This window comes from Equus asinus, chromosome X (genome assembly GCF_041296235.1).
Source record: "Equus asinus isolate D_3611 breed Donkey chromosome X, EquAss-T2T_v2, whole genome shotgun sequence".
Classification (NCBI taxonomy): Eukaryota; Metazoa; Chordata; class Mammalia; order Perissodactyla; family Equidae; genus Equus; species Equus asinus.
The window spans coordinates 33,556,768-33,571,487 of record NC_091820.1 but is presented as its reverse complement, the minus strand read 5'-3'; positions in this window follow the sequence as shown (position 1 = coordinate 33,571,487).

Sequence of the window (14,720 nt, the reverse complement as noted above, 5' to 3'; positions counted from 1 at the left end):
CCTGCTGGTTGGGAAATAGTACAAAATAAAGTTGGATTGGAAGGATAGAGCCAGATTCTACCATTAAAGCTAGGCAGAAGAGTTTAGATATAATGCGATAGGAAATAGGAAACCATTGTAGGCTTTTGAGGAGGGGAATTATGTGAAAGGAATTTTGAAAGAAAATTAACCTAGACTATATGTATGGGCTGACTGATGGCAGTTAGGGAAGCTGTGGTAGTAATCCCAGCCTGAGTTGTGTTGAAAGTCTGTTCCAGGATGCAACTGGAGAAGGAATGAATAAAAACTTCAAGGAAAATAGATAGGATTTATGAAATGTAATTCATTCTTTGAGGTTTGAGAATGGTTAATTTTATATATTCCATAACACCTAATGGGATATGCTTTCATTATGCTAGTCAAGTAGTATTAAAACCTTTTTCAAGCTGGGAGTTGTATTTGACTTTAGCGCCTAAAGAAAAGATGAAGCATTGTGAACTGGGAGAAATGGAACTTGACAACACTAACTAGAATTACTCAAAGCACTGACTTTTTCAGTCTCTGTAGATAGGATAACAGAACAGAAAAGCATTTAGGCAGTCTACAGCACAGTAAACTCATCTGATTTTTCTTGTCTCTATGTCATGAACAAACTTATTCCAGACCACCAGAACCTCACCTTTCCCCATCTTATGATCTCCAGTTGAGAGAGTTTTCACTGAGTGGCAAAGAACACGTTGTTTTTTAGGTAGTCTACATAATGTAGATTAAAAATCTAAATTCTTTAAAGAACCTCATGGGATTAATTTTATCAATGGTTATATTAATCTAATGCAGAGGGAGAGTTTTTTAAAAAATTATTTTATTGAGGTCAAATTGGCTTATAACATTGTGTAAATTTCAGGTGTACATTAATATATATCAGTTTCTGTATAGACTGCATTGTGTTCACCACCAATAGTCTAGTTTTTATCCATCACCATATATATGTGCCCCTTTAGCCCTTTCACCTTCCCCCCACCCCCTTTTCCTCAGGTAACCAGTAATCTGTTCTCAGTATCTATGCGTTTCTTTGTTTATCTTCCACATATGAATGAAATCATATGGTATTCATCTTTCTCTGTCTTTTTTTGCTTAGCATAATACCCTCGAGGTCCATCCATATTGTTGCAAATGGCATGATTTTGTCTTTTTTATGGATGAGTAGTATTCCATTGTGTATAGATATACACCACATCTTCTTTATCCATGCATCCATTGATGGGCACTTGGATTGCTTCCATGTCTTGGCTATTGTGAAAAGTGCTACAGTGAACATAGGGATGCATAAATCTTTTTGAATTATTAATTTCATGCTCTTTGGATAAATACCCAGAAGTGGAATAGCTGGATCATACAATATTTCTATTTTTTTAAAATTTGAGTTCAAAATAGTTTACATCATGGTGCAATTTCAGTTGTACGTTCTTTTCTTGTCTTTCAGAAGGTGCTTTTGTTTTTACAAGGTGAATAGCTAGATATAGATATAGACATTAAATTAGATGAGCACAAAAAATGAACAACATGAAGTTACATCATTACTCTATTTGCTCTTGGTTCAACCCTTGCTCAGATTCTAGGTATAACTTAGGGAATGTATGAAAGGTTAGAAAAATAAAGTTATGAATCCACTCAGTCCTTCTTATGGTAATGACCAGCCAGTCTTCATTGTCACTGAAGACAAAAAAATGTTTTGAGATATTTGTCCAAAGATAGAGCCACTTAGAAACTGAAGAAAACACAAGTGGACATGGAAGGAATGTACATAGAAACAGATGGAGAGAAGAAATCAAAACCAGAGTTGTTAAAATTATAGAATTAGTGATACAATGAAATGATGCTTTTTATAGGCCGTTAGCTATGTTAGTAGGATAGGGCAATGGTTCTCAAATTTGAGCATGTATCAGAATCACTTGGAGGGGAATTGTTAAAACACGCACTGCTACCCTACCCCCACCACCGAAAGTTTCAGATTCAGTAGGTCTAGGATGGAGCCTATGAATCTGCATTTCTAACCAGTTCCCATGTGATGCTGGTACTTATCCCACTGGTCCAGAGTCTACACTTTGGGGACCATTTCTTTAGGGAAAAGAAGATGTAGGAACAGGAGTGGGAAAACATATTCACAAGGATTGCCAGAATAAGTTGAAGGCATGATACTAATGTAAGATATATATAGTTTAGAACACTGATTCTCAAAGTGATCCAAAAGTTTGGGAAGCACTGTTTTAGACAATAGCAATAACTAGGAAGCTTCTATTTCCTAAGTAATATGTTGCAAATTGAAACCATTGCTATAGCATAAAGAGAGTATGGATAGTGATTTGTGTTGGGAACTAGCTTTTTCCAGTTTCAACCAGCTTTATTTGCTAACTCAATAGGATACCATGAAAACTTAGGTGGGTTGCCAAATGAAAACAGGGCTACCTTTAGTTGAATATTTGCTAAGTGTCAGATTGTAAATGCTTTATAAGGATTATCTCATTTAATCTTCATGAGAACCTGATGAGATAAGTTGCTATCCCATTGTTTTAGATGGGGAAACTGGGCCCAGAGAGGATAAGAAACTTTCCCACAGTTATGCAGTAGTGTGGAAGCTGGGATTTGAACTGAGGTAGTCTAACTCCAGAGCTTGTGCACTTAATCTTAACTTTGAAGTTATATGGCTTTCCTGAATTTAAGGGCCTACTCAGGGTGGAGAGTTTGAGGTGCACCCAGGTGCAGTACCTAGCTGTGAGACTACTACTGTGTTGGCTTCTATGGAAATAAACCAAATGCTTGTGAATCTAACTCTTGTTTTCACTGAGGCTTTCCAATATGGAATAAGAAGCATTCATCACAGTAGGCAGTAAAAAGCAGAGTCAACAGGAGGAAAAAAACCTCGCTTGAAGGATTTAGATCAAACCTAAGCAGTTTTTCAGTATTTAGTGTTTTCTTCCCAGAATTGGGCTACTGTGAGCAGTTATAGCTTCTACTTCTCTGGAGCCCCTTTAAAAACAGGAGAGAAGAAGTTCGTAACTTTTTTGGTCACCTACAGCAGTGCTTTGCAAAGGCCAGCTTATGTTTTCCCACTTAAATTCCTAACTTCCTTATAAAGCAGGAAGGCAGTCAGGGTCTTCCTGCAGCCTCACTAACAAGATTTCTGGCCTCATTGCATGTAAATGTCCTCACGGTGCGTAATTTAGTGGAACATAATCAGCATTTTTTCCAGCTTTATTGAGGTATGATTGACAAATAAAAATTGCATATATTTAGTTGGACAATGTGTTTGTTTTTTTAAAGGTGTACAATGTAATGATTTAATATACATATACATTGTGAAACGATTACCACAATCAACTTAATTAACACATCTATCACCTCACATAATAGTTACCTTTTTTTTTCTGGTAAGAACACTTAAAATCTATTCTCTTAGTAAATTCAAGTATACAATACAGTATTGTTAACTATAGTCACTATACTGTAATTAGATACCTAGAACTTATTCATCTTTGTCCTACCTGGTACAATCACTGTTCTACCTGCTTCTATGAGTTCAACATTTTTAGATTCCACATATATGTGAGATCATACAGTGTTTGTCTTTCTGTGTCTGGCTTATTTCACTTAGCATAATACTCTCCAGGTTCATTCATGTCACAAATGGCAATGTTACAAATGGTTACATTGGAGTGAAGGAGGCAGAAGTCACGCTCACTGGGCATGAAGAGTATGTGGACAACGATGAACCAAAGAAGTGACAACTCCTCCTTCCAGAAGTATAGCTATGGGGCCGGCCCCGTGGCCGAGTGGTTAACTTCGTGTGCTCTGCTTCGGCGGCCCAGGGTTTTGCTGGTTTGAATCCTGGGCATGGACATGGCACTGCTCGTCAAGCCATGCTGAGGCGGCATCCCACATGCCACAACTAGAAGGACCCTCAACTGAAAAAACTACACAACTATGTACTGGGGGGATTTGGGAGAAAAAGGAAAAATAAAATCTTTAAAAAAAAAGTATAGTTATGCAGGGAAGAAAAGAGATAAGATGGCAGCAAAGTCCAGGGAAGTATTTTTTCATAACTCCTTAAGAATTTCTTGCTTGGGCTGGTCTCATTCCAAAAGAAATTTCTCAGTCTGACCAGCAGTTTCTGAATGAAAGACTGCCTCATATATAATCTATTTTCAATGCCAGATATATGCTCCTCTTGAGCACTTCTTCAGACTGGAAAGGCTCAACTCAGTGTAGAAGAGAAAGCAGCCAAGTTCTCACCCCATAAAAACAGGAAACTGAATTTCTTTGGAGTAGCTCAATTGGAAATAACTAACTTTTGATAGCTCCCTTCATTCTAGCCCTGGAACAACAATTATGATTTCCAACATTTATTGATTGCTTATCATATATTATGCACTCTTCTAAGAATTTATATATGTTAATTCATTTAACCCTCAAAAATTCCATTAATTAGGTACTATTATATATGATAAAACTGAGGCACAAAGAGGTTAGGTTACTTGCCCACAACTTGTATGGTTAGTGAGTGACAGATCTGAGACTTGAATCCAAGCAGTCTAGTGTGTGCCACCAACCTCTCCTGCTGTAGTGCTGGAATAGCAGAAAAGATTTTAGATAAGGAGATGCCTGCAGTCTGTATAGCTCAGAAACTTCAGATTGGGGTGGACAGAACTAGGCAGACACACTATCTCTCTACTAGGTTGAAACTAAATTAGCCCAATAGGGTATCACTTTAAATTTTCCTTCATATATTAGCAAGCATTGACTGAGCAGCCCTATGTATTTATCTCTGTTTTAAGCCTTGTGGTTGGGAAGACAAAAATTCTGCTTGCAAAAAAGGTCTTCTCACAATACTGGAAACTCCTTGAGGGCATAAACATGTCTATTTCCCCTCCCCACTGTCTCTCCCCAACACTGTATAGTGCCTGACATGTCATAGGCATTCACTAAATAGTTGATGAATGAACGAGTAAAGCTTCTGCTCTAGTTGGTCTCTATTCTAGAGAGGGAGCAAGCAATGCTGGCTGGATTAATTGAGGTCAAGAATAAACGTAGCTCTAGTTAATAGCTTTTAGATTGCTGTATAGTCAGATTCTTTTTTATGTCGTCAGTTGGAGGCAGGGGGTCAAATTCCTGAGCCAGCTGGTTTCTGTTTTTCTGAGCCAGACTGCTAAAATACCTCTCAAAACTTTGAGCGAGACAGAGGTATTTTGCTGCTGTGGGCCTTTGAGAATAAAATCAGTTCATATCAGGCTATTCTCTGATTGGTATCTAGGAGGAGAAGGATGGCCAAGGTTATGTATACTTCCTACTTTTTCACTGCAGACACTATCTCTGCCTCTAGTCATGCTGTCTTAGAACTGTCAGGGACTGGGGTCTGCAAACCCCCAAATCAGATGCCTGGTCTTCCTTTTGCCCCCTACTCAGTGAGATAGGTAAGGTGCAACTTTCAATGGCTCAGGTTGCCAAGAGCTACCTAGATGTCTGAATATGGAAGATAATGAATTTTCTCTAAGGTAGCCTGGTGTAGAAGTAAAAGGATGGGCATTAAAGTCAAACCAAGTTTACAGTTTCTAGGTGGATTATTTTGGATATTCTCTTAACCTCTGCTAGCCTCAATTTCCTCATCAGTAAAATGGTAATAATACCAGCATTACCAGGCAGTATGAAGAATGAGATGAGATGAGATAATGTATCTAAATCTCCCTAAATGCCTGGCAAATATTTGGTACTCAACAACAGTAGATAATAACAGCAACAATAAAAGTTCATCCAGTTGGTAGATCCATGGTGAGATGAAGCTGGAATACTGGGCTCAGGAAGATGTTAAGGGGGAGGAGACTTGATTAACTCCCCAGAAACTGAAGCTCTAAACCATTGAAATGTCATGAGGCATTGGAGTCTCTACAAATCTCTGGCAATTCTGAGCCTGGCAAGGTCAATAGAAAGCTCCACAGTTCTGCCTTCCTAAGGCTTCACATGAGCAGAAATACTCCTTGTGGTACTGAGGGAGCTTAGCTCAGAGATGTACCTGACTATCTGTGGCTCACTCTACAGACCTGGGTCTGATTTGGTAACCATGATGGCAATAGCTCATTTGCCTAATCTATATCCATCCCTATTCAGTCTCCATCTCCTGACTGGCTTTCCCCCTAATCTGATCCCCAGTTCTGTCTCTACCCTTCTCGGTCATTCTGGTCTCAATCTCACTCAAGATTGCAACTTCACTCAGCATCCTGCCGGAATAATAGAGATAATAACTGCTATTTGGAAAGGCATTTTACTTATTTTGTTTCATCCCCAAAGTAATCTTACTTAACATTCTCCTGCTCAAAACTATCAGATGGTCCTTACCGTTCAGACATAAATGCTGAAATATTTATGGATGAAAGGATAGGCAGTGTGAAATTTGTTTCAAAATTACCTGGAGGTGTGTGAGGAGTAGGTAGGTATATAGATGAAACAAGAGAGGCCATGACTTGATAATTATTAAAGCTGAGTGATGAGTATATATTTGAAACATTACATAATAAAAAATTTTAAAGTAAATAGAAAAGCAAAATACAGATAAACACAAACGTGCACATACACAAAACAAAAACAAAAATTCTCAGATCACCTCTCATCACACTTAGAAAAGACACAAAATTGCTTAACAAGACTTTAAAAGGACCTACGTGACTTGTTTTGATCTCATTTCCTACCACTCTGCTCCTGGCCTGCAGAATTTTCTCCATACTGTTCTCCTTGCTGTTCTTTGAATATGCTAAGCCTGCCTGTCCACAAGTGCTTTGCACCTGATGTTCCCTCTGGACCACTCCTTTCTCAAATATTCACATGACTTGCTCCTTCATTTCATTCAGGTCTCTGCTCAAATGTCACCTTCTCAGAGAGATCTTTTCTGACGATGAAAACCCCATTCCCACTTGTTACTCTCTAACTATTTACCATTTTTCAGTTTTTAAAAAGTACCTGTCACTATCTGAAATGGTAATAAACATTTTTTGTTTACTTGCTTATGTTTTGTCTCTCTCAATAAAATGTTACTTTTCTGAGGACAGGGACATTGTCTGGTGCACCGTTATATCCTAAGCACCTAAAACAGTCCCTGGAATATAAGAGTTCTCAAATATTCATTAAATGAACTTAACTGAATTGTAAGTAATTATCATGGCCCTTAAGTGAAGCCCCAGGAAATGTTACTGCCAGACCAAAGGCAGACATGTGGAACACAGGCAAGGTAATTATTTAGTTCCTCATGAAGTCAATATTCTTCAAACATTAGTTTTTAGCATTTTTGAAATTATAATCAATTTTCCTACCAATACGTTTTTATATCTCTTTATTTCAAAATAAAGAATTTGGTGTGTATTTATTACATGTGATTTTCTAAAACCAGACAACTTCTTGGGAGACATATTTAAAAGACATAACGTTCAGCTAATAAAACAACGCTTTTTTTCAGTAAACAGTATACATCATGCACTATTTGTTTTCAGAATTCCATCTGACTTGGACTATCACCTTTAGACAACTCTCAGTTGATTGGTCTCATGTTAGCGATCTAGCCTATACAGTCATGCATCGCTTAATAATGGGATATGTTCTGAGAAATGTGTCATTAGGCAATTTCGTCATTGTGTGAACATCACAGAGTGTACTTACACAAACCCAGATGGTATAGCCTATTACATACCTGGCTATATCGTACTAATCTTATGGGACCACCATCATACATGGAGTCTGTTGTTGACCGAAATGTTGTTATGTGGTGCATGACTGTAGTTGCACATTGCGGTTTGTGTGTCACAAAATTATTCAACAGAGATTAATTAACTAGTGCTGATAAGAAGTGAGCTTTTTAAAAAATTTAATTTCCATTTGAATGTGCATTCTATTTCAGCAGTAGGGAGACCAATTCACATTTCACTAGTTAAATTAAAAATTTCATGTTGAGACCCGAGTTACCTAAGACTATGTTTATGATATGTCCCTTTGACACTGCAGTGCTCATACAGATCTGGCTCTGGCAAACTAATATATGACATGTAGTCTATGAGGCCTAAAATTCTGGTAGAGCCCTAAAAAGAGCTGTTGATAAGAGATGAGACAAGGAAGGGTTCCCATTGTACCTCAAAAACTGAGGATCTCTGCCCTGAGCCTCAACTTTTCCCATCTCCACTCCTATTCTAGTTCCTATTATCAACAGCCATTTCTCAAAGGTAGAACATATGGAGTCTTTAACTATTACCACACCGATACCACACTTACCTTTTTTGCCACCTGGGTACTGCTTTTACGCCAAGAGCAACTTTTCTATAGACACAAGCTGTGGTATAAGAAAAGGGGTAATAGACTATATTTATAGTCAAAAGACCTGGGTTCTAGTGCACTGCTGGGTCATGCCACTGAGAGATAAAAGGCAAGTCACTTAACCTCTTTTTTTTTTTTTTTAAGATTTTATTATTTCCTTTTTCTCCCCAACACCCCCCCGGTACATAGTTGTATATTCTTCGTTGTGGATTCTTCTAGTTGTGGTATGTGGGACGCTGCCTCAGCGTGGTTTGATGAGCAGTGCCATGTCCGCGCCCAGGATTCGAACCAACGAAACACTGGGCCGCCTGCAGCGGAGTGCGCGAACTTAACCACTTGGCCACGGGGCCAGCCCCTCACTTAACCTCTTTAAACCTCAATTTCCTCATATGAAAATCTGGGATAATAATATCTATCTCATTGACTTGTACCTACCCTTTTTTGGAAATTCCTATGGCACCCTTTATGTGTCTCTAACACTGTGTTTTCCAAGTTATATTGAAATGAGCTATGTATATCTTTCCCACCAGAACTTGAGCTGCTCAATGGCAGAGATTGTGCCTCATCCATTCTGTAGCCCCAAATACTTAGCATTATGGCCTGGCATGTAGCAGGTCTTCAAGAAATGTGGTCCAACTAAACAAAACACTTTTAATGAACAAAAAGGCATTGAGAATAGTTAAGAACAAGTTTTCACTTCATTTTGCCAGCACCTGACTGATACAACACAAATTAAACTGTAAGAATCTTTCCCTAAGAATGTGGAATCTCTCCCGTCAAACTTAACTCCTTTACTGCTGTTGTACCTCCCCATCTTGACCTTTCTCTAGATGTGTAATTATTAATATTTTTGGCTCATGACTCCATTAGTTGATCTGATAAAAGCCATGGATTCTCTACATAGTTAAATGTACACATATACCAAATATTTTCCAGGGGATTTGTACATTTCATGAGATTTGTAACTCCCTAAAGCCCATCCATGGATTCCAGGTTAAGAATCCCCGCTTAAGAAGAAATATGTACTCACCTGGGGAAAATGAGGAAGCCTTGCATCTCATACTGCTGTGGGTCTGAGGGTAGCTCATGTGCAGAGGACTATGCATGCCTTGATGGACCAGGAAGGCCATGCTGTTCTGCTAAGCAAGTGCCAGGAAAAGGTCAATGCTCTTCATGCTCCTGCTTTGGCCTTAAAACCAGAGGATAGGCCTATGTGATCCCAGAGGATCAGCAAAGCCAGAAAGCACTTGTAAAGGGCTTTCAAAAGTTGGCTGAGGAACCTAGCAGGTCCCATGTTATGCTCAGAAGATTACGATATGAGGAAAGTTTTGGTCTCCTTCTCCAACCTGAGTTTGACTCTGAGTCTGACTCTGACTTGAGTTCATAAAACATCCATGTCCCTCTGAGGACTAGAATCAGGAAATTTGTTTCTGTTTCAGCTGACCCAAGTTTCAACAAGGAAGTAGTATCATTCATAACTAACTGTTAACCAACAAGAAAAAGACAAAGGTAGACCAAGAAATGCCCAACAGAAAGACAGAGGTGCAGACACATGCACTCATACAACACACATACATTTAAAAAAAGGAAAAGGTTACCTCAAGAATTTCACCCATGATTCAGAACAATTAATCCCATCCTCTTTCTGTACACAAGATTAATATCAAATTTAAATGAAGATAACTCCCAATCATACACTATATAATCTACCCAGCATAAGGCCAAATTTTTCACCAAGAGTAAACTCTTTTTTTAAAATGTCATTAAAAAGTTAAATTGATTTCTGATAAGCTATGGGCATCCTCTTCAATTTAGTTGAAAGGAAATATAAAAGCAACAGAAACAAAAGTGAGTTGTCCGAATGGGACAATTTTTGCTGACATGCACAAGTAAAATTTTCTAACCCATCCCAGTGGCACAAATCTCCAGAAAAGCTTGTGGTTCTTTTTTGAAATTTTCTCTAACAACTTCACCTTTAATGTAGCTAACTCTTCTTTCTAGGCATCAGTATGTACTCAACGAATTATGTCCAGATCTAGAAATATTTTTCTAGAAAGGAGGAAGCATGGAAATATATGCCAAACCAGAGAGCAACATTTCTTCATGCTTCATACACTTACACCTCACTAGTGTGGAAAAACTGGATGACAACCAGTCTAGGTCAATGGTGACTGAATCAGCTGCTGTTTTTTAAGAAATATAGCTTGATTACCTTCGAATATATACAGAAACTAGAATGCAGAATTTTCTAACAGAGATAATGGCTATAAGGAATATAGAAGAAAGACATATAATTCATTGTGACTATATTAAATGGAATATTTTATGGACTATTTTTAATGGAACATTGGATGCTTGAGATTTGTTAGTTACATTCAATAGTTCATGGTATGTATTTCCCCTGAAATCTTGTTTATACTCACACTGTTTGTTTACATGGTAGGCCATTTCTTTAAAGGTAATTCATGGCTTGCAAACTTAAATTTCTAGAGGGACAAAGCAGGTAGTATACATGAGTAAAGCAGGCAAGAATAAGAGAAACAATATGATAAAATGGCGAGGGACACATGGCCTCATTGTCAGGGGATAATATGGAGAGAGAAAATCACACGCACATGCCCTATCTAAACTGGGCAGCCACTTCTCAGCTTGAGCCAATTGTTACCATGAAGAAATGTGATCTCTTTATTGCCAAATTTTCAAGAGCAACCCGAATTTCTTAGTTTTGCATGAAATCCTCAGAATTTAAAATGTTGCAAACTAATCTTTTTAAAGACTAATGAGTTAAACAAAGCAAGGATTAAACAAAGTCATAGACCTTGGCTATTGTCAGCATCTGAAGCTAAAGTGACCTTGGAAATAAATGTTGCCCTCTTAGAGTTAAGCTAATGAATTCACCACATATTCAGTGAGATGAATCATCTGCAGAAGTCACTTTGAAAAATCAGGATGCCTCCTTGGTCAAAGCAGGAAGGATAAGGTTTGGAAATCTAATCAAACTTTAACATAATTGAAGGAAAGTATGGGCCGACCAATGGTATTAATAAAGCTGGGGGGAAAATTGTGTTAGTAGAAATGAATAGTCTATATTACATCTAAAAAGGGGTAGGAATTTGGCAGCATTTCTTTTGTGCTGTCCAAGAGTGCTGGAAGACACATATACTCTGGTCACTGGAGAGGTAGAGTCTTCTCTGAGCCGGGGATCATGCACTAGGTTTTGTCCATGGCCATAATGAAACATCCGGCAAAGCTATCCAGTTTCCTCTGTTCTAATTCCCTCATCTCTGAGCAAGTTTATGATCACTCATTTGGTATACCAGGCACCCCAATACTGGGAAAGGCTGTGTCCTATTTATATAACACAAAAATTGCAAAATTTAAGTCCTCATTTGAATTAATAATTGGGAATTTGGGTTTTGTGGGATAATTTATCATGTGGGTGAGTGAATGAAGTCCATCTGGGCCTACAAAGCTGAGGACCAAACTCTGAATAGTGACTCAGTCCAGTTGCTCTCTGGTATTTCTTTGTGATCTTCCTCCACATAAGGAAAGTTATAGCCCAGCTCCTGCTGGAATCATCATGAATTCCAAATTGGTAGAGTTAATTAGATTTTGATGTGTTTTAACTCCTAAGTCAGCATATGCAAGCACAATTATCCTACCAGAGTGGGGAAAGAGATAGTCTCTCATCCACCTGAACCCTTAAGAGAAAGAAGCTTGTTTCTCATTGATTCAATCAATTGAGCAATTAATAAGCATTCTTGGAGAGTCTATCCTGTGTGATGCCCTGTGTTAGACACTAAGGGCAGCCATTTATTTATTTGTTCAGAAAACACTATTGAGTGCCTGCTCTAGGCCACTTTTCTAGGTTCCAGGGATACAGTGATGACTAAGACCAGTCTCTGGCTTCAAGTAGCTCACAGTTACTGGAGGAGACATACATTGTAACAGATAACAGGAACACAATGCAAAAAAAGGTAACAGTTTCAGTCTTATCTTACCAGATCTCTTCATAATATTTTATAGGATTTATAATTCTACATATTTTGATTAAATATATCAAACAAGAAAGATGAATGTAGAAAATAAGATAACAGACATCCAGGGACACACCTACCCAACTATACCACATGTGTCTGGAAATTAGCTTGTCTTGGTTTCCATTATAACATACTTCCCTGTATCTCTTAGAACTCAACCATTTTTTTCTGTTTCTTTTATTCACTCATTCTTTCATTTATTATTTATTTACACACCTATTCCACTTCCACTACCGGTTGCCTTAAATGTAAGCTTTCTTCAAGGTTCCATCCTCAGCTCATTGCTCTTCTTGAACTACAAATCATCCTTGGAAGTGTTCATCCACTTGCACACATTTAATGACCATGAATAAGCTCAGGTATGCCACTAATGTTTATGGCACTTTTGTGAGAATATGAAGAAGGTATCTCCTCTTGGTGGACCCACTCTTGTGGGCACAGTGCTTAGCTAGTGAACAGCAACATTGTGCTAAGTTTTTAAAATCACATCTTTCCCTAAGCAGACTTAGTCTTATGTTGGGGTGGACAGCTTAATTAGCAGCATGTAGACTGAATTTTAGTCTCAAGTGAGCCCCTAAAACAGGAAGCTTCTATAGTACACAACCTGCACAACTATATGTGATTCTGTATTTGATAATGATTCACAAATTCTTATCTCCAGCACTCATTTCTCCTATGAGATATAGACTAAGATATCAAACTTCCTATTGGACATTTCTGCCTGGACATACCACAAGTATCTTAAATTCAACATGTCCAGAACTGAACCTTCCAACTCGTCCTGTTTCTCCTCTCAGTTGGTGGGTTAATCATCACTTTAGGAATGCCAAGCCATGGAAGCATTTCCAACTTTTTTGTTTCTCCTACCCCAGTATCTAAGCACTAAACCACCCTGTTTTGACTTCCCAAATATTTCTCTATTTCTACTATTGTTATCTTGATTTAGAACTTCATAATCCTTCACCTGCACTACTACATTAGCCTTCTAACTTGGAACCCAGCTTCCAGGCTTCTTCTTCTTCTTCCCCAACTATAGCCCCCCAAAATATTTTTTTCATTCTGCTACCAGAATAAGGCAAATAAACCCTGTCACTTCTTCTTCTTCTTCTTCTTTTTTTTTTTTTTTTTTACAAAATTCTGCAATGGCTGCCCATTACTTTGTAGATAAAGTTCAAACTTTTTAGCATGACATACTATCCTCATTTATACTTCTGTTGCTTTTCACTTTCCATTCATTACTTCCAAGTTTATACTCCAGCAATACTGAATGGCTTGCACTTACATGAACACAGTGTGCTCTACCATGCCTTATAACTCATTTTTTCCTGGAACGCCCTTTCCCTCATTCTTCACCTGGCTACCTCCTGCTTTTCCTTCATGGCTCATCTCAAGCATCATTCTGCTTTATGAAGTTTTCCCTGATTACACCCTTAGCACACCTTCAAGAAAATGTGCTGTACTGAAATCATCTATTTGCCATATTCTACTCTTGACTCTAAACCCTTCAAAGGAAGAGGCTGAGAATAGAAGTATTGTTGGAAGTCTTCTAAGAGGAGGTGATACTTGAGCTAAGTCTTAAAGGATGATGAGTTACTGGATGGATGGATTAGTGGGGGGAGGGTGTTAGGGTTGGTAAGGCCAAACATTTTAGGCAGAGAGAATAGTATAAGCAAAGGAAAGAAGCAGAGCTTATGAATGGACTTCCCTTGGGAAGAATTCAGGCTGCAGATGTGTTTTATTTGGTCTTCACAGACTTTTTTAAAAAATTGAATTAGTTGACAATGTGAAAAAAAATCAAGAGATTTCACATATAAATTAGATTTCTCGCTTTTCTTGAATAACTAGAAGATCTGGAGACACTAGACCAGTAATTCCACATAACAACAACTGGCTGAAGGGAAGTAGTGGCTGCCATATTTAGAGGAGCATTTTAGTACTCGAGTTTGTCACTGTCTCCACCTCTTCCACTTGCTTATAGTTGGCCTGCTTTCCTCATATATGTTACTCACTTTACCACTGTAGAATTTTGAGTTTGTGAACTTTTGCATAGAATTGTAAAGGAGTATGACAGATTTGGGAAATTGTAATTAAGTCAGCATGGCATGTAAAAGAGGAAAACACATTTTCCCAGGCCTTTTAGGACCTTAATTGGAGCATAAGACAAAAACAAATGAAGAACTAATTTTAAGTATTAAAATTATTGGTGTATGGTAGTATTCTAAACCACTAGTCTTCAAAATATTAAAAAGCAATGCATATACAAAAATTAACTCAAAAGAGATTAAAGACTTGAATGTAAGACCTGAAACCATAAAACTCCTAGAAGAAAACATAGGCAGTACACTCTTTGTCATT